At 37.0% G+C, this 18,234-nt stretch overlaps 1 long non-coding RNA gene across 1 annotated transcript in view; it reads right to left on the reverse strand.

The window, feature by feature from the left end:
• LOC122422803 overlaps positions 1 to 18,234 on the reverse strand; it is a 37,619-nt gene that overhangs the window by 12,189 nt on the left and 7,196 nt on the right. Inside the window, exon 2 of the long non-coding RNA XR_006263966.1 lies at positions 17,259 to 17,332. This is a non-coding gene — a long non-coding RNA (uncharacterized LOC122422803). The remainder of the gene's footprint in view (positions 1 to 17,258; positions 17,333 to 18,234) is intronic.

Consider the following 18,234-nt stretch of genomic DNA (forward strand, 5'->3'; position numbering starts at 1 on the left):
ATACATAAGAAGGATAAACAAGGTCCTACTGTATAGCGCAGGGGACTGTATTCAGTATTCTGTGATAAACCATAATGGAAAAGAATATGAAAAAATATATATGTACACATGTATGACTGAGTCACTTTTCTGTACAGCAGAAATTAAGTACAGCATTATAAATCCATTTTACTTCAACAAAATAAAAAAAAAAATAACAACAAAAGAAGTACCTACCACAATATGTACCAAGAATTATTCTGAATCTTTACTCACATTCCTTTACTTCACACTCACTGAATTCTATGAGACATCTACTATTACCTCTTTTGCACAGATGAGGAAACTGAGGCTCAGAGGTTACCCAGAGTTCACTTGACACTGAAGCTATACTTTTAATCTAATTTCTTTTTCTAGCAAATATGTGAGTTTCATGACCTGACTTCAAAGGCAAGGAAAACAAAAGCAAAAATAAACAAATGGGACTAGACTAAATTGAAAAACTTCTGCATAGCAAAGGAAACCATCATAAAAAAAAAGAACAACTTGCTGAATGGGAGAATATACTTGCAAATCATATTTGATAAGGGCTTCCCAGGTGGTGCCGTGGTAAAGAATCTGCCTGCCAATACAGGAGATATAAGAGATGTGGGTTTGATCCCTGGGTTGGGAAGATCCCCTAGAGGAGGAAATGGCAACCCACTCCAGTATTCTTGCCTGGAAAATTCCATGAGCTTAGGAGCCTAGTGTGTTGCAACTAGAGAAAAGCCTGGGCAGCAGCAAAGACCCAGCACAGACCAAAAAATTAAATTAAATTATCAAAAAATTAAAAAGAGAACTATATGAAAGAAAAATTAAAACAATCTTGTTTAAAATTGCATTAAAAAGAATAAAATAATTAGTAATAAATTTAACCAAATAAGTGAAAGACCTGTACATTGAAAACTATGAGACATTAATGAAAGCAATTGAAGAAGACATAAGTAAAAGATATATCACATTTACAGATTGGAGGAATTATTGTTAAAATGTTCATACTACACAAAGCAATCTACAGATTTGGTGCAATCACTATCAAAATTCCAATAGCATATTTCATAGAACTAGAACAAATAATTCTAAAGTCTGTATAGAACCATAAAATATCCTGAATAGTCAAAACAGTCTTGAGAAAGGAGGACAAAGGTGGAGATGTCATGCTCCTTGATTTCAAACTACAAAGTTATGGTAATCAAAACAGTATGATACTGGGAGAAAGACAAACAGATCAACTGGAACAGAATCAAAAGTCCAGAAATAAACACACACATATGGACAATTAATTTATGACAAATGTGCAAAGAACATACAAAGGAGAAAGGACAATCTTTTCAGTAAATGGTGCTGGGATAACTGGACAGCCACATGACAAAAAATGAAACTTGACCATTATATTACACCATACACACAAAAAATTAACTCAAAATGGATTAAGGACTTGAATATAAGACCTGAAACCATAAAATTCCTAGAAGAAAACATTGGCGATAACCTTATCGACATTGGTCTTTTTGTTGATCTGACTTCAAAGGCAAGGAAAACAAAAGAAAAAATAAACAAATGGGACTAGACTAAATTGAAAAACTTCTGCATAGCAAAGGAAACCATCATTAAAATAAAAAGAGCAACTTGCTGAATGGGAGAATATACTTGCAAATCATATCATATTTGATAAGGACTTCCCAGGTGGTGCAGTGGTAAAGAATCTGCCTGCCAATACAGGAGATATAAGAGATGTGGGTTTGATCCCTGGGTTGGGAAGATCCCCTAGAGGAGGAAATGGCAACCCACTCCAGTATTCTTGCCTGGAAAATTCCATGAGCAGAGGAGCCTAGCGAGCTACAGTCCATAGGGTCATAAAGAGTTGGACATGACTGAGAGATTGAGCACATACATATCTGATAAGGGGTTAATGTAAAAAATATATAAACAGCTCATACAACTCAACAACAACAACAAAACAACCTGATTGGAAAATGGACAGAGTGTCTGAATAGCCATATTTCCAAAGAAGACTGCAAATGGCCAACAGACACATGAAAAGATGGTCAACATCACTAATTATTAGTTAGTTAGTTCAGTCACTCAGTTGTGTCTGACTCTTTGCGACCCCATGAATCGCAGCACACCAGGCCTCCCTGTCCATCACCAACTCCCGGACTCCACTCAAACTCATGTCCATCGAGTCGGTGATGCCATCCAGCCATCTCATCCTCTGTCGTCCCCTTCTTCTGCCCCCAACCCTCCCAGCATCAGGGTCTTTTCCAATGAGTCAGCTCTTCTCATGAGGGGGCCAAGGTATTGGAGTTTCAGCTTCAGCATCAGTCCTTCCAATGAATACCCAGGACTGATCTCCTTTAGGATTGACTGGTTATTAGGAAGATGCAAATAAAAAACACATTGAATTATCACTTCACACCTGTTAGAATGACTATTATCAAAAGGACAAGAAATAAGTTCTGGTGAGGATGTGGAGAAAAGGAAACCCTCATACAGTTTGTGGGATTGTAAACTGGTGCAACTATCATGGAAAACGGTATGGTGATTCCTTGAAACATGAATAGAACTACCTTATAATCCAACTATTCCACTTCTGGGTATTATCTGAAGAAAACAGAAACACTAATTTGAAAATATATATGCACCTATATGTTCACTGAGGAATTATTTACAATAGCCGAGACAGACATGGAAACAATCTAAGTGTCCACTGATGGATGAAAGAATAAAAAAGATGTGATCTATACACACAAGTGGAGCACAGCCTTACGGCAAAGGGGCTTGTGTAACTCAGTGAAGCTGTGAGCCATGCCATGAAAGGCCACCCAAGATGCACGGGTCGTGGTGGAGAGTTCTGACAACACATGGGCCACTGGAGGAGGACATGGCAGACCACTCCAGTGTTCTTAACACGAGAACCCCATGAACAGTATAAAAAAGAAATACTACTCAGCCGTAAAAAGAATGAAATTTTGTCATATGAGATAGGATGGATAGACGTTGAAGGAATTATTCTAAATGAAATGTCAGAAGGAAAAAGATAAACATCATATGATTTTACCCATAAGTGTAATTGAAAAAAGCAAAACAAAAGCAAACTCAGATACGGACGACAGATGGATGGTTTCCAGAGGGAAAAGCACTGGGGGCTGGGTCAAAGGAGTGAAGGTGTTCAATTGTATGATGATGGATCATAACTAGACTTTTGGGGGTGATAAGTTTTTGGTGTATATAGAGGTCACATTATAATATTGTATACTTAAAACTTACAAGCATAAAAAAAGATTTCACTGTATCAACAGCAATAAATAGTCTGATAGAACCAATAGAAAGAAAAGTTGTACCCAAGTGCTGTTAGAGGAAATCTGAAAAAATATTCTGTACTTAGTACATATCTACCCTTTAAAAATTACTATTATCACAGAGATAAAATAAAAATACAGCTTCTCCTTGTAGTCTTCTAAACAACACTCTTGTTTGCGTTTCCCTGAGACAAATGTTTTTGTTTAACCTAGGCAAGATATTTTTAGAAAGTAAGGAACTGAGGAGAAATTTAGAACAGAAAATAAAAACCATGTAAGTGCTTGGGTATGAATTCAATTTTCCTTGTATGGTCAAATAACTAACTCCCTGGGGATTGTCATCAAACACAATTTAAGATCACCATTTGATTAAATTTTCATTCAAAAGGATCAAGAACCTAAAATTTTGACAGATAAGGAAGATCATTTCATTTTGAAAGAATGTCTCTGGCAATCTGTTTCATCAAACCTTGGCTCAGATTCTACTTCCCCCTAAGAAACTTCCCTGACACATTGGACCCCTCCCTGGTCACTCCCTTATGTGGTACTGATTCATATTTATGCCAAAAACTTTTGTGACGTCAATCCACCCCATAATTCATGTTTCTCTAATTGAACCGCAAACTTCTTGAGGTCAAAGACTCTATTTTTTTTTCTAGTTTCTAACTTTCTTACCTTGATGCTAGTTATAATACTAGGCCACAGTTGGTGCTTGACTAACAAATACGTGTTGAATGAATGACTAATACACGGGGGGCTTGGAAATATTCCTAACCATTGAAGACAGCATTAGGAAAAAGTGGCTGGATATTTTTGCACACATAATTTCATTGAGTCATCACTATGATTCTGTGACAGAGGTATTATTAATGCTACCATGTAACATTGGAAGAACCAGAAGCTTCGAGAAATTAAATAATGCCTAAGTTTGTATTGCTGGAGTCATCATGATTCAAGTTCAGAGCTGTTTGCTTCTCAGATCTTTGCTCTTTCCATCACTCTGAACAGATTTTGTTTGTTTGTTTGTTTTTTCAAGCACAGATGATGAAAAACAGCTTCATCTAGCTTGGGCTAAAAGAAGGTTTTTATTGGAAGAATCAGGAAAGAATGGGAAAGTCTGCAGAATCCAGAGCTGTTTTGGGAACCCTGGCAATGGGAACTAGGGAGAGGAGGCTGCCAACCTAGGCTGTCTCTGCTTTCTCTGCTCAAGTTCTCTTTTCTCCTTCTAAAGAGAGATTTTCTCTGTGTTTGTGTTGGGAGGGGTGAGGGGAGTGAGAGATGAGATAGAGAAGAAGAGCTATCAGCAGCAGCCCCACTCTCAAATTCCTTCTCCTTCATGCCTGGAGAGGCCACCATAGATGTAGCATCTCTTGAATCTCATCTGTCAGCTGACTGAATATGCATCATGACACAACTCTCTTATGGAAGGGGAAGCAAATTATTCACATGTCTTTAGAATCCAGCCTGTTAGAGGAACAACAGCACTGGCCTGGGTGATCAGTGGCCAGTGTGGTACCCTGAACAAAGACAAAGGTGGAGGTACATCTAGTCCTCCTTGCCTTCATCCAGCTACTCATGTCTACTGCCAGATTTCTGTGTTCACTCAAATCACCATTTTGCTATTATTAATTGACAGGTGTCCAGAAGGTCCACATAGAATTAAAAAAAAAATTATCTACTATGGTATTAACAGACAACCTGGTTCTTAATGCTTTAAGGATGATAATGACATTTTTGTTTGCTATAATTGGCCTTTCTTCTTCTCAAACTGATTAAATCAGTTATTAGAACTGGAAAAAAATAGTGAACTAACATTGTCACCACACCAATGTTGTCTAATCATTTTAAGGCAATGTGTGTACGGTAACTGTAGTGGTTTTCCCTTTTTTTCCCCCCTATCATTCTTGTTCAAATAGAAATGTATCCAGTTTTTCAACACATAAAATAGAAAAAGAAAAAAGCAAGGCTTTTGTTTTTTCTGAGGGAATTCTGAATGAGCTGTGTCATTCCTGTTTTGCTCTTCTGCAAAGCTTCTTTTAGGAGGCCACAAGAGGAGGTTCCTTAGGACACAATTTGAACAACCTTGGTGGAGTGGGAGGACTCTGACCTGGGAGCCAGAAGACTTGTGTTGAAGATCTGGTCTGTTAGTCCTAAGTTGTTCAACCTTGAAAAAGACATTTAACCTCTATCCTTTTCCACTGATAAAATGGGGATAATCATACTTTCCCTTTCCAATTTTCAGGGTAGTTGTTAGTATCAAATGACATAATGGATACGAAAGCACTTTACAAATGGTAAAGATCATTATAAACATGAAAAATGCCTCATTGCACTTTAGAACAATAAATATTTGTTGATGTATACAGATCTTTGGAATCCAGGATGACTAAAAGTGCCCCTTCAAAACTTTTTTGTGGCTCTAGTAGGTTTGAAGTAGAATATGCATAAGAATAGTGAAACAGATTATCTTTTTAGTATATATAAGCAGGACAATGTCAATTTTACTAAGCATCTAAGGTTAGCAAGGGGATGTTCCATTTGTATGTGATTAGCCTTAGAAATACCTTAAGATAGATCAGTGAAAGAAATGAAGGAAAAAAGTCCAGAGTGTAGACGTAAATTGTATGCACAGTAACGACACTTTCCATGAGCTCATGGGAAAAAATTACTCGAATTAATTGGCATCACCATCAATCACAGGCTGTTGATTGCTCTAGGAACAGGGTGTAAATCTCATGAAATGAAAAGTGGGGTTACAAAATCTCAATCTGCTTTAACCTGCTGTTGAGAAAGGAAATGAGTAGCTGTCCAAATGTTGTATTTCCACTTGCCAAATGCAACAATTAGACCCACACTTTCAGGAATTAACCTGCGAAGTGAATAAATCTCTTCAACAGTTTCATGTCATGGGTTCAAATGGTGTAACGTTTCTTACATAAAGAACATGAAGGAGAATTAAATCATTAGGGAAAGTAGGGGGAATTTATCGTACTCCAAGGCTGTTTTTAAACAGACCTCAACTGTGCGACCACAAAAAATAGCCTTGTGTTTAAGGATCGTGGATTCCAGGTTCGCAATAGGCATTATAAGAAACCAACAAATCATATGTGTGCTTATTCCGCCTCTCTTTACACTGGAAACTTTATGTTCGTATCTCACCGAATACCTCGCAGTTTGTTCTCAGGAGAGGAATGGAAAAAGACACGTTCCCCAGGTCAACCATTACAATTAAACTTTTATTTATTTTTCCAGTAAAATTTGTACTTTCTTAATTTCTACCACTGGGATAAAAAAAAATTGTAAGCTGACATACCAAGTCTGCTGGCCACCTCAGAAACTTCCTGAAAACACCTTTTACAAGTTATATCATTTCCCTCCAATGTGTCATTTTTTTTCTCCTTTTTCACTCTAGGGGGCTGAGAAGGCCACTCCACCTTTTCAATAAATATCAACATTTCAGTAGAAAGCTGTTTATTTTCCTCCTGAAGCACATTAATACTACCAACCAACAATAGTGGCTTTTCAGACTCAGAAAGCAAGACTGAAAAGGGCCAGCCACAGCTCTCCAGCAGCGGCAACCCACAGGTTTTCACCTCCAGGCTGTTTGTGAGAAAGGATTTTCTATTTTTACTATTAGGGCCATTCACTGATATTCAACCCTAACCCTATTTCAGGGCTCAGGAACATCTTAAAGTTGGGCTATTAGAAAATTTAAAAAATATCAGATTTTACAATAAGCACTGGATACACCAAGTGAAAGCTTTTCACATCAGAATAGATCAAGATATGTTTTCCCACAGCCCTCTTGAGAGGTTATTTTTGAAAGAAATTCAAGTATATAAATTGAAATGATTTTTTTCTCATCAGTGTTCTGGCACATGCAGGTTTTAGCTAGAAAACTTTGTACCTAGTGCCAGAAAGTCCCAGGTTTTAGGCAGGAGTTAACTTTGACCTCCAGGGAGCAACTGGCTTCTTATGTTCTTTAGTTAGCTTAACAATTGGGGGTGCTGAATTAATAAAGATTAAGTCTTGCACTGTGGATTATGACAGCAGCCAAGCAAAGCCAAAATGGACATATGCTGGTCATTCTAAAAAGGGAAGTCCTATCCTGGGTGGACTGGCAATTCTTTCCATAGTAGCTCAATCTTTATGAATTCATCCTTCTTTACTATCCCACTATCTATAACAGTTCTCATTGTCTTCCTTTTTTTTTTAAATTATTTTTTTGAATAGTCTTCAATCCTTTAACTTCTTGGGCTGTATTTTCCATCAATTCTGGTACTGACAAGAGTTTTCGTTAAGATTCTGAAAGATATTCAGAAAACTCACAGACTAATAAAATTATCAAGCTGCTAAAACTCAGAGCAATTAGAGAAGCAACCTGAGCTTCCCAAGAATATATAACTAATTTTTTGCCAAGATATTGGAAAATCCAGATTTTTGGACCATGACTGTCTATAAGATAATTTGTGTGTGTGAAACTATAGTATTTATAAACATGAACTTTTCTCCTATATGTTCTCTTTCTACTTTGGACCCCTGTTCCATCAGGATAAGGACCATAACTTGTTCATCTTTTCATCCTAGCATCTGATATAGTTCCTGAATATCAAACTCCCACTAAAGACACATGGTGAGGGCTTGATAACATTGGGTATCACACTATTTATTATTTAAAACTTGTCTAATGGGCTGATAAGTATGTCTCCCAACTTGATTAAAGTTCCTCAAGGGCGTACACTATTTTGAAGATAGTAGAGTTGCTAGCAGTATTTAGCACACATAGGCTTTTTGAAAAATTGCAAACACAGAATAATCTTATAGAATGACATCAACACAATTTTTTGAAGTACTATGCTAGGCTGAGGAATGGAATTCCAAATATGTCTAAAAGGAACTTTGCTGATACGATTAAGGGTCTTGACTTGGGTGATAATCCTGGGTCATGCAGGTAGGTCCACTGTAATTATAACAGTCCTTACAAGAGGGATCAGAGACAAGAGAAGTCAGAGCCAGAAGAGAAGAGGATGTGATAATGGAAGCCTGGAGAAGAGTGATATGCTTTACAGATGGAGGGAGGTGGTACCCAGAAAAGCTGAAAAAGGCAAGGAAACAGATTTAGAGCCTCTAGAAGATATCAACCTTTCCAATACCTTGACTTTAGCCTAGTAAAATGGTTTTGAACTTCTGGCCTCCAGGACTTTGAAAGATTAAATTTGTGGTAATTAGTTGCAGTAGAATCATACGAGACTGATACAAGTACACAGTGGCAATTTCTACAGACTGAAGAAAAGAAAACATATACCATACGCTTGACATACACACTGAAAAATAAAATTGGAAGAGACTAAAAAATTATCCTTTCTGATCACCTCGCCTGAGGCAAAAGATTGTCTTCAGGATAGATGGTGGATGTTTCTCCATGTCATTTTTAATGATCTCTAGGAACAATAACTATATTTTGTTTTGTTTTTTTCCAGACTGGAAGAAGATAAAATTCTTTTTGCTTTTTATGCATGTGAAGCATATATAACTTATTATTTGGTTTTTACCCAAAGAAGAAAAAAGGTGAGCTGTGTGTCTGATAGGCAGGCAACTTCACCTGCAGTCTTTCTGATATAGATTTGAATCTGAAGATACAAGTAGTAGCAATCAAGCATAACAATCCAATAAACAGATGGTTTTGGAGACAAAATATCTAGTTTTCTTTAAACCAGTTCACTTCTGCTGTGGTCTAGCCCTGACCTCAACTCTACATTTTAATCCCACAATTTGTGGAGTGTGTGTGTGTGTGTGTTATTCATGTGAACTCAGCTTACCCTTGGCTTATGAAACATGTGAATTGGAAAGCTGTTCTCAAAATGAGCTCCCTCTTGGAGGATTTCCCAAAGCTCAGCCTGCTTTAATTACTTAACCAAGAAGTTTTCAATGAGCTGTTTTGAACCTGGCATTCACAATACACTTGCCTTGTACTGAGCGATAACTTTATGACAGGAAGCTTTGTTAGCTGGACCACCCGGGGAAGGCAGCTTGAATAGAATATGGCTGCCTGTTGACTTAAGAATGTGGGCGCCCCTGGACGTGCCACACCTGTGTTCCCTTAGCTGCCCCCCAGCTCCTGTTCATTTCCCATGTAATTCAAGGTGTTGAACTTAATCCATACAGTTTTGCATCAATAGCCTCATTTATGGGTTCTCCTCAGGCCCTGGCTATGTTAGAAATCTCTTCCCATGTAGTCCAAAGGTGCTAGAAGGCTGTGTACATTATGCATTCAAATAGTATCTTGGATATGACAGAACAATGTCTATGCAACAGCTCCAACATAGTTTGAGAATGTAATCTTTAGGATTTCCAAGTTAGCCCATTTCAATTTTGACTGATTTTTTTTTTTTTAACCATCTTCACAATCAAAAGCAAAGTCAAAGTATTATCTAGGTGAAAAGAATCAAACTGATTTGAACACAATTTCTCTTTCTGATAGTCTTATAATTTCAACACATTTGATTAATAGTTCAAATAAATCAATCATCTAAGCTTACCTCACCGCACTGCATTTTGTTCTTCTGGCAATACATAGTCTTTCTGGCTTAGAATACTTCTCTCTCAGTTGTGTGGTAGGATCCTAAAAGGAGAGCATATTGGTGCTGGTGGTTTTGTTGCTAAATCGTGTCCAATTCTTTGTGACCCCATGGACGGTAGCCTTCCAGGCTCCTCTGTCCATGGGATTAGCCAGATTTAAAATTTATTCCTTTAAAAGATTTTTTAAAAATTTAAAATTCCTTTAAATTTTATTCATGTATTTAAATTTGATTCCAATGACTATTGGTTCAGGGGTGAATCTGTGCTCTAAGATGGACCAGGTACAGAACATTTTGGAGTTTTGCTAGGAATGCTGGGACAAATATGTTGGCTCCTTTAGATAGATTTAAACCAAGAATATAGTCCTGGAACCTGCTATCAGTAATTTGCAGCCATTTGTGACCTAAAGAATGGAGCCAAAGCTGAGACATGGATTTACTGGGAAATGAAAAACTGGTTCCTGGGGACATAGTTTGAGTCCTGAATTGAATCTTTCTGGATGGTTTAGTGACATAAGACACTAAATCCCCTAGGTTAGTTTAGTGCTTTTGAGTTGGGCTTTTGTCTCTGGAAACTAAAGGAATAATAATTGTTATGATGATAGCATTATAATGATACTGACAGCTCAGATATTGTTCAAATCCAAAGGTTTAATGATGCCGTGAGAGTGTGGTACTTGTATTGATTGAGTACCAAGTCCTTGAATTTAAGCACTTTCTAGTACTTTCTCAGAAATCAGGGGTGTGGAACTTTTGCTATTGTTGTTGTTTAGTCGCTAAGTCAGCTTGGACCCTTTTGCGACCCCATGGACTGTAGCCTGCCAGGCTCCTCTGTCCATGGGGTTTCCTAGGCAAGAATACTTAAGTGGGTTGCCATTTCCTTCTCCATTTGCTATTGTTAGCATGTCTAAAAATATAAAGCCATTTATTTGTTCCTGAAAATCTTTTCTTTATTCATATGTAAACACATAGCTTGCCTCTGTGGGAAAATGATTACAATGTTTATTTAAGCAGGTCCCATTTCTTTATCAGGTATATTGGATATAAAAGTATTGGATGCATTCCCGCTGCAAAATTCAAGCTGAGAAAAAGTAAAAATACATCTGTATCTATCCATGGACACTCCTGTGAGGATTAGGATCTAATATTTATACAAATGATGAGTTTTTAGGATAAAGTTATATAAAATTTTAATCTATTTGCTTGCTTATTATTTGTTACTTAATATTAGATTAGATTTTAGCAACAGAGATATGACCTGAAAGATTTATTTTCCTTGTAAGAATATGAACTTTTGAACTTTTCAATTTATGCTTAAATGAAAGATTTATTTTGCCTCCCTCTCAATGATGGTTAACAAGGATCTTTTCAAATAAATCTGCAGTAGTGTTGCAATACTGTTTTTCTTTTTAAAAAAACAAATATGATTTCTTATGTCTAAAATATTTTAGTAGATAGGATGATTTAAAAATCAAATGAATAAGAATAAATGATAGCATAATTCTGTTGTGATAAAAATGCCTTTAGATGTTGATCAATATGTTATTAACAAATTCTAAAAATTAATAATGTTAACAAGGAACTTGTTTCACTTAAAATTTTATTTTCTCTTTAAGTCTAGCTCCTATATAGCTTTCTCACCTATCTTTTCTTTGTTCTCCAGCTTTTTTTTTGGATACTTCTTTCTTCTCTTTTCATTCAATAATTAATTAATTTGGGACATATGAACTTAGCATTTTTTAAAAGGTGAAGGTAAAAGTGGTTGAATTTTTCAGTAGTTACATATAGTTCAACCTAATACAATGTACTTTTTAAAGGAAATTTTGTAATTTTTAAATTTCAAATTCTGGGTTCTTCTTCTCACCATAATCTTTATAAATGGATTCTATTTTTATCTGTATCTTGATGAAACTCTCCCTTAGACAAAAACAAAAACTCAACAAGCTAGCTGTTTGACTGAAATATGTTAGTTGTTAGGGACTGAGCTGTGCCCTCCACCACTGCCATAAACAAGAGAAATGTTCACGTCCTAACTTCTAGTACCTTAGAATATGACTTGGGAAATAGTCTTTACAGATGTCATCAAATTAAAATGGGGTCATTAGCATGGACCCAATCTAGTATGACTGGTGGCCTTATGAAAAGGGGAAATTTGGACATGAGACAAGCGTGGAAGGAAGACAGCGTGACAACACAGAGAGAGGATGGCCAGGTGACTGGAGCGATGCATCTACCAGCCCAGGAAGGTCAAAGACTGCATTCTGCCTTAGGGCTGCCAGGGAGAACATGACAGGGACAACACCTCGATTTCAGCTTTCAGAACTATAAGAGAATACGTTTCTGATGCTTTAGGCCTCCTAGCTTTTGGTACTTTGTAAAAATCTGCTGGCATATGTACTTGACAACGGTTTCCCAGAACTCAAACGAAAGACTGATATTATAAACGACTCTTTTCTGACTCTAGAAAGTGGAGAAGCACATGAATAGAAGAGTTCCTCTTGCTCAGTTCCCACAATAATATTTCTTTTCAATATTATTTGAAGGAATATGGAGTAGATTTCTAATGACTACTTATTTTCTTTGGAAACTCTACTCACCTTTATAACATAAAAGTCTGTAAAAAATACGAGACTGGTCTTCGTCAAACCAATTTTAGCCCAATACATATTTAAATGGCTCTCAAAGTATAAGAAAGACTTTAGTAATAAAAAAAATTACTTTAAAGCATCCCTCACATTACAATTGACATAGAGCCTAAGTCTATGGTTGCAGAAAAATATCAAATATTACAGATTTTAGTGAAAATTGAAAGAAATTATAGCTACTAATAGCTGAAAATTCTCTATTAAACAAATAAATGTCCACCACTCAAATTACATTGTCTAATATATGTAATCCAAAAACCTCAAGTAAGAAGCAATTTTAGATGGCTTCAAAATAATAAATACCATGAAATTGAAAATGGAGATTTGGCATATTTTTGGAGGTAAATGTGACTAGATACACATGAAAACCATTCTTTTTTCTATTAATGTAACTTTGCTTAATGAAGACAATAATGTGGCTATAAACATGAAATAATTTCTCTTCCTTCTTTTCTCTCACTCTTTCCTTTAAAGGGTTCATTTTTTAAAAAATTGATACCACTGTTAACATTTGGTATCCTTCCCAAGGATATTGTAAAAAAAAGTACATCATAAACATTTAAATTGAAAAAATATGTAGCCTGTGGGCCAGATAATAATGGCAATATTCCTTTAAAAATAGGCATAAGAGATACAGGACAGGTGGCAAACATTCCAGAGCTGGCACTTTGACTTTAGCAAAACATAATTGCTATTTCTACCTGCTGTGGGCTTGACACAGAAACTTACAAAGCCCAAGATAAATGTATTTTTGGAGATGAAACCTGCTCTTCTATACTTGTACTTTTGTTGATAACTTGTTTAAACCAATTGTATATTTTCTTTGTATGCTGGAATTGATTTGCTAAAAGACAGCTACTGTCAAAAATGTCCAGCTAAAACTCAACTTCAGGTCATGGGACTTGTTTTCAGAGCCAACTTTTATTTTCTTTCTAGATTTTGTACATGTTGCAAGAGAGGACTACAAATTATCTTACTAATTCTAATAAGTATGGGTACGTAATTTTAAGAAGTCTCAAGGGCCAAGTATATTGAAAAGATGAATTAAGACAACTTGTACTATGTGAAAAGTCAATTTCTTTCAAAATTGTCATCATTTCAACCCTGGTTTTATTTAAAAAGAAATAATAATACTCCCAAGGTACATATTTCTGCCAGAAGATAAATTAAGAATGAATGCTTAGCACATTTAGTCATTGCGGAAATCAATGAGAAACATCACAGTGGAAAGCTATTTGAAATTGCATATAAGTTTAAATATTCATTAGGAAGAAATTAATTAAAACTAAAGAAGACAGTAAAAAGAAAATGTTTACATGGTCTCCTTATCTTCGTATTGAGCATCTAATTGATAAACATCTCAGGCCACTTTTTCAGCATTATCATTCATTATCATTTAGTCCCCAGATCCTACCAGAGCATGCTAAAATAGTATTATGAGATTAAACTAAATGCATATCAGAAGGTTTGAAATGCACTCCACAATCAACTAGAAATTAATGTGGGTTATCAGTGGCAGTGAGCACAGAATTGTAGGCAACTGACTGTGGACACATATGTGCTCAGACACTTGTGCTTTTATACATGTTGAGGCAGTTCTGTAGATGAGGGAGAAGTCTGGAGATTATCTGGCTGCTTCTGCTTTATTTTTCTGGCTGGATATTCAATTGACGCAAGTTACAGAAGTGGGGAGATGATATTATTTGATGAAGTTTAGGCTTGCTTGCGTTTGTGCAGCTCAGCCTTCTCTCTAGCGAGATGGTTCACCTCCAAAATCCCTCTTTGAGCTGACATCGCTATCTTCACCTGCATATCTTAACCTCTCTTGATCTTAAAACATGACTAGCAACCCAAAGGAAGTATAGATTTTTCTTTTTTCCTTTCTCTCCCCGCCCTCCACTAGTTCTTTCCTTGTGTTTTTTTGTGTGCATATGAACTATTATTCTCTTTGGATTATCTAGTCTTCACACTGGATCTTGACAATGCATGAGGATATCCTAAGTCCTTAAAACTCTGGGAATCTGAGTACCTTCCTTTTATTTCCGGGCTGCTTGCCTTATGGAGAAAGCATGAAAACTTCTTTATTTGCAGCCTTGCTCATCCTTCTTGAAACTGACTCAGATTTGCTTTAATCCTGGATGCCATGTAAGGTGTATGGCTGTCTGACTCTTTGACACCCCTACATAATATGAGTGGCCTCATTTTCACTAACTTTCACTTTGATATCCCTAGTTTTGAAAGCTTTCCCCCTTCTCTTCCATTTTAAAATTGGATGTGTTCAACATATCCTGATTGAATTAGCATCGCTATCTGTCCGGTGAAGCAGTCCTGAAAAATTCACATTTAAACAGCACCTCCAAGAGTTCTTAATGACTTGGTGCTGAAAGGCAGCTGGCTCAAGTCCAAGTCTGGGGTTTCACTGCTCTGGCAGGAAGGTCAGTTTAGTCCTAAGGGGAAGGAAAAGAAAATACTATACTCTGTATATCCTGTGAGAGAAAAATTACAAATTCAGATGTAATATTGAAAATACTTCCTTCTTAATTTCAAAGTAACTGCTTTTAGTAGCCAGTGAACTCCCAATGGTTAAATTATTAGCTTCAGACATTTTGCTTTAGACAAAAACCTCTAAGTGGCCTACTTTCATTTTCGTCTGGTTGAACAGTTTGTGGTTATAATATTTAAAATAACCTTTTAAAATGATCTTGGTAAGAGGGTAAAGAAGTAAAAAAAAAAAAAAAGAAACCACCAAACCTCAATTTTTGAAAACTTTTTTCCTGAAGACCTCTGCCTAATTGTTCCAATAAGGACACAAAAACTTAAATCAATTATGCAAGTTTCTTAGAGTCTCAGAAGCAATAGAAAGCAAAAAAAAAAAAGTGGGCAAGTTTTGCATTATTTTTTAGGTGAGTTGTTCATCTTGCTCTTCATAAATTTTAGAAACACAACTATGCCTACCTGAGGTGGAAAGAACAGGGGTATGACTTAGCTCAGAAGGAAAACCTTAGTAACCTAGGACCACATGCCACTTAATGAGGGAGGGAATTACTTGTAGATGATGTGTGTTCGGAGTTGTCCCTGAGACTCCCCAGTACGATTAACTGTCTGATTGAGAGGTGAAGGCTGGGACAGACACATTAATACAATCACTTTTCTTCACAACTAAGTCATTAGTTAAATAAAATCTATGGGAAAGCTGATGCCATAAAAGGAGTTAGATAGCATTACCCTGGTGTTATTACCCTTGTTATCCTTGACCTCTGGAGACTTAATGATCTTCAAATAAGTCGTTATTTCAGCAAATCCCTTTTCAAACGAAATCAAGGACTGGAGAGTTTATTTAATAACTGCCACAAACATTAAGTAAGTGGTATAAAAATTCTGCTTTCTTGACTTAATTTTGATAACAATGTGCTGAGTAAGCCTCCAAGTCCTAAAGTGAAACATTCCCCTCCCCACCCCTTACTTTCCACTGCTTAATCTACTGAAAAAAATGGTTGCTACTGCTTTTGGATTTTCAAGTGTTAACCATGTTGCTTAATGCAAACTGAAATAAGCTGGTTAGCAGACGTCAAGCCTCTCAGAAACTGCTCGGGGACGCACGTCACGTTGAGGTTTGAGGAGGTACCCTCTGCCATCACACCAGTGCAAAATGCAATAGGAAACTTCTTGTCACCTTCTGTCAAAGAGTCAGTGCATGAAAAACAAGAAGGCTGCAGTCTGCTCTTGAGATATACTGGAGGATTTCTATCTCTCTGCTTGGCCTCTCTTAAGAACAGAATTTTATGAAGGCTGAGATCACTCTGAAGGGCATCCATTAAAATATGACTGTTTTTGTGGATGTGCAGATAGCTGAATAGTGATGTTCCTTATTCTTCTTTTGGCTTATGGACCCCTTTGAGAATCAGTAAAGGCTATAAAATCCAGAGAACACACATACGTGGACACACACACACACAAAGAAGTTGCATATCCTGTTAGGGAGTTCCGTGAAGTCCCTAAAGGTTGTTCACAAACCTCTGTTGCACAGACTACACTCTGATTGATGAATTCATCTTGCATTTTTATAACCTTTCAGGGTTGCCTGCATTTTATGAGTACTTTTTGGTAAGGGAGCCAAAACTTCTTTACATGTCAACACAAAAATAAGATTCCTTGAAATGGAGAGATAACAAACAAAACTAAAAACCCGGCAACGTCAAAGATTCAACTCCTTTAGAAAAATTTGTATCATCACTTTCAGGCGATGCTATTTTGTATTTTTCTGGTTGTGAGGTTCTCATCCTTTCCTCCCCTTTGTGTCTCCACCCTCTCTTCTCTGCCCCCCGCCCTCCCGCTAGTGTGGACACATTCTTATCTGTTCTGTTCTGAACTAGTGTGACACAACCGTAACTCATTTTATTTGTGAAACCAAGTCTTTTTCCTCCTATGTATGCAATTTTGTGTCACAGAGTATCTTCCCCTTTCTTCTGAAAAGATGTCTTCAAGAAGAATAAGTTCTGAACCCAGGAAATATTTTCCTTTCTCAAATTAGCTATAGATACAGTGCATTGACTCATTTCAAATGTTAAGAGATTGTACCTGTTTTCATCAGTATCAGTTTGCCCCTTGAAAAGCTAAGTCTGAGCCAGTTTCACACCTCTCTTTCCTTTTCACACCTTACCCTTATCTCCACACCCCCAAAAGAGCAGCATCTGTAAGATCCCATGGACTCTTACCTGTGGGAAGACCAGCGGTTGTCTTTTTAGTTTCTCTTTAAGTGAAGTTTTCCAGTTTTCCACTAGTTGGGGCTCTGTACAAAGGAAAGGGGAAAAAAGGGCCTCCAGAATTATTCATTAATACTAACAAAACATCTTATATGACATCTCTAAACTACTATCCGAATCTCTGGAAAGATGCTCACTAATTTTCTTGTTGTGACAATATATTGATCATGAAGTTGTGTTGATATATTGTTGGATCGGTTGTGCTTGCCTTGTTTACTCTGGTGAGAGAAGGTTAAACTAGTTTACTGCTTTCGGTGTGATTTGTAGGAATCCAGTTCACCCAATGCAAAAACTATTACAAAAGGTGAAATTAGGAAGTCCATAACGTTGGGAACATTGGGTTCATAAGTAGCAAGATCATCTTTGTAAGTTTTTTTCTAGGACAGGGAAGTAACCACTCATCTTTTAGCCTGCATGGTACAAAGTCTGGCACAAATTAGACCCTTAATAAACGTGGTCTGATTTCTGCCTCTGCCTAAGAACCAGAGTTTGGATAACATTATCTAGCATCAGTTCTCTGGGAAGACCTTTAGAGAACTGTCTTGGTCTGTGCTAACTCTAGGCTTGTTGCTCTCCATCAGTTTTAATTACTTTGTGTCAGGTTGAAAGATTACCTCGGGTAGTCACATACAATCAAGGTCTCCCAGCACTTTGCTTACACTTGCATTTTGTTTTAGGTTTGTTTATCCTGTCTCTCTCCACCTCCCCGGAGATCCTTTGGCAAATCTGATAAACAATGCTTTTTTTCTTGCTCAAGGCAGAAAGTCCAAGCGAATACAATGGGAGGCCAGACTTGGCTGCTTTGCAGGCTGCAGGTGTGCTGGCATTGTGGTCATCTGAACCAGATGCTGGGAGTTGAAGCACCTGCTTCCCTTCTCTGCCTACACTCCAGAGACCACCGCTTCTGGGTAACAGAGGTGAGAGAACC

This window comes from Cervus canadensis, chromosome 20, assembly GCF_019320065.1.
Source record: "Cervus canadensis isolate Bull #8, Minnesota chromosome 20, ASM1932006v1, whole genome shotgun sequence".
In the NCBI taxonomy this organism is placed as follows: domain Eukaryota; kingdom Metazoa; phylum Chordata; class Mammalia; order Artiodactyla; family Cervidae; genus Cervus; species Cervus canadensis.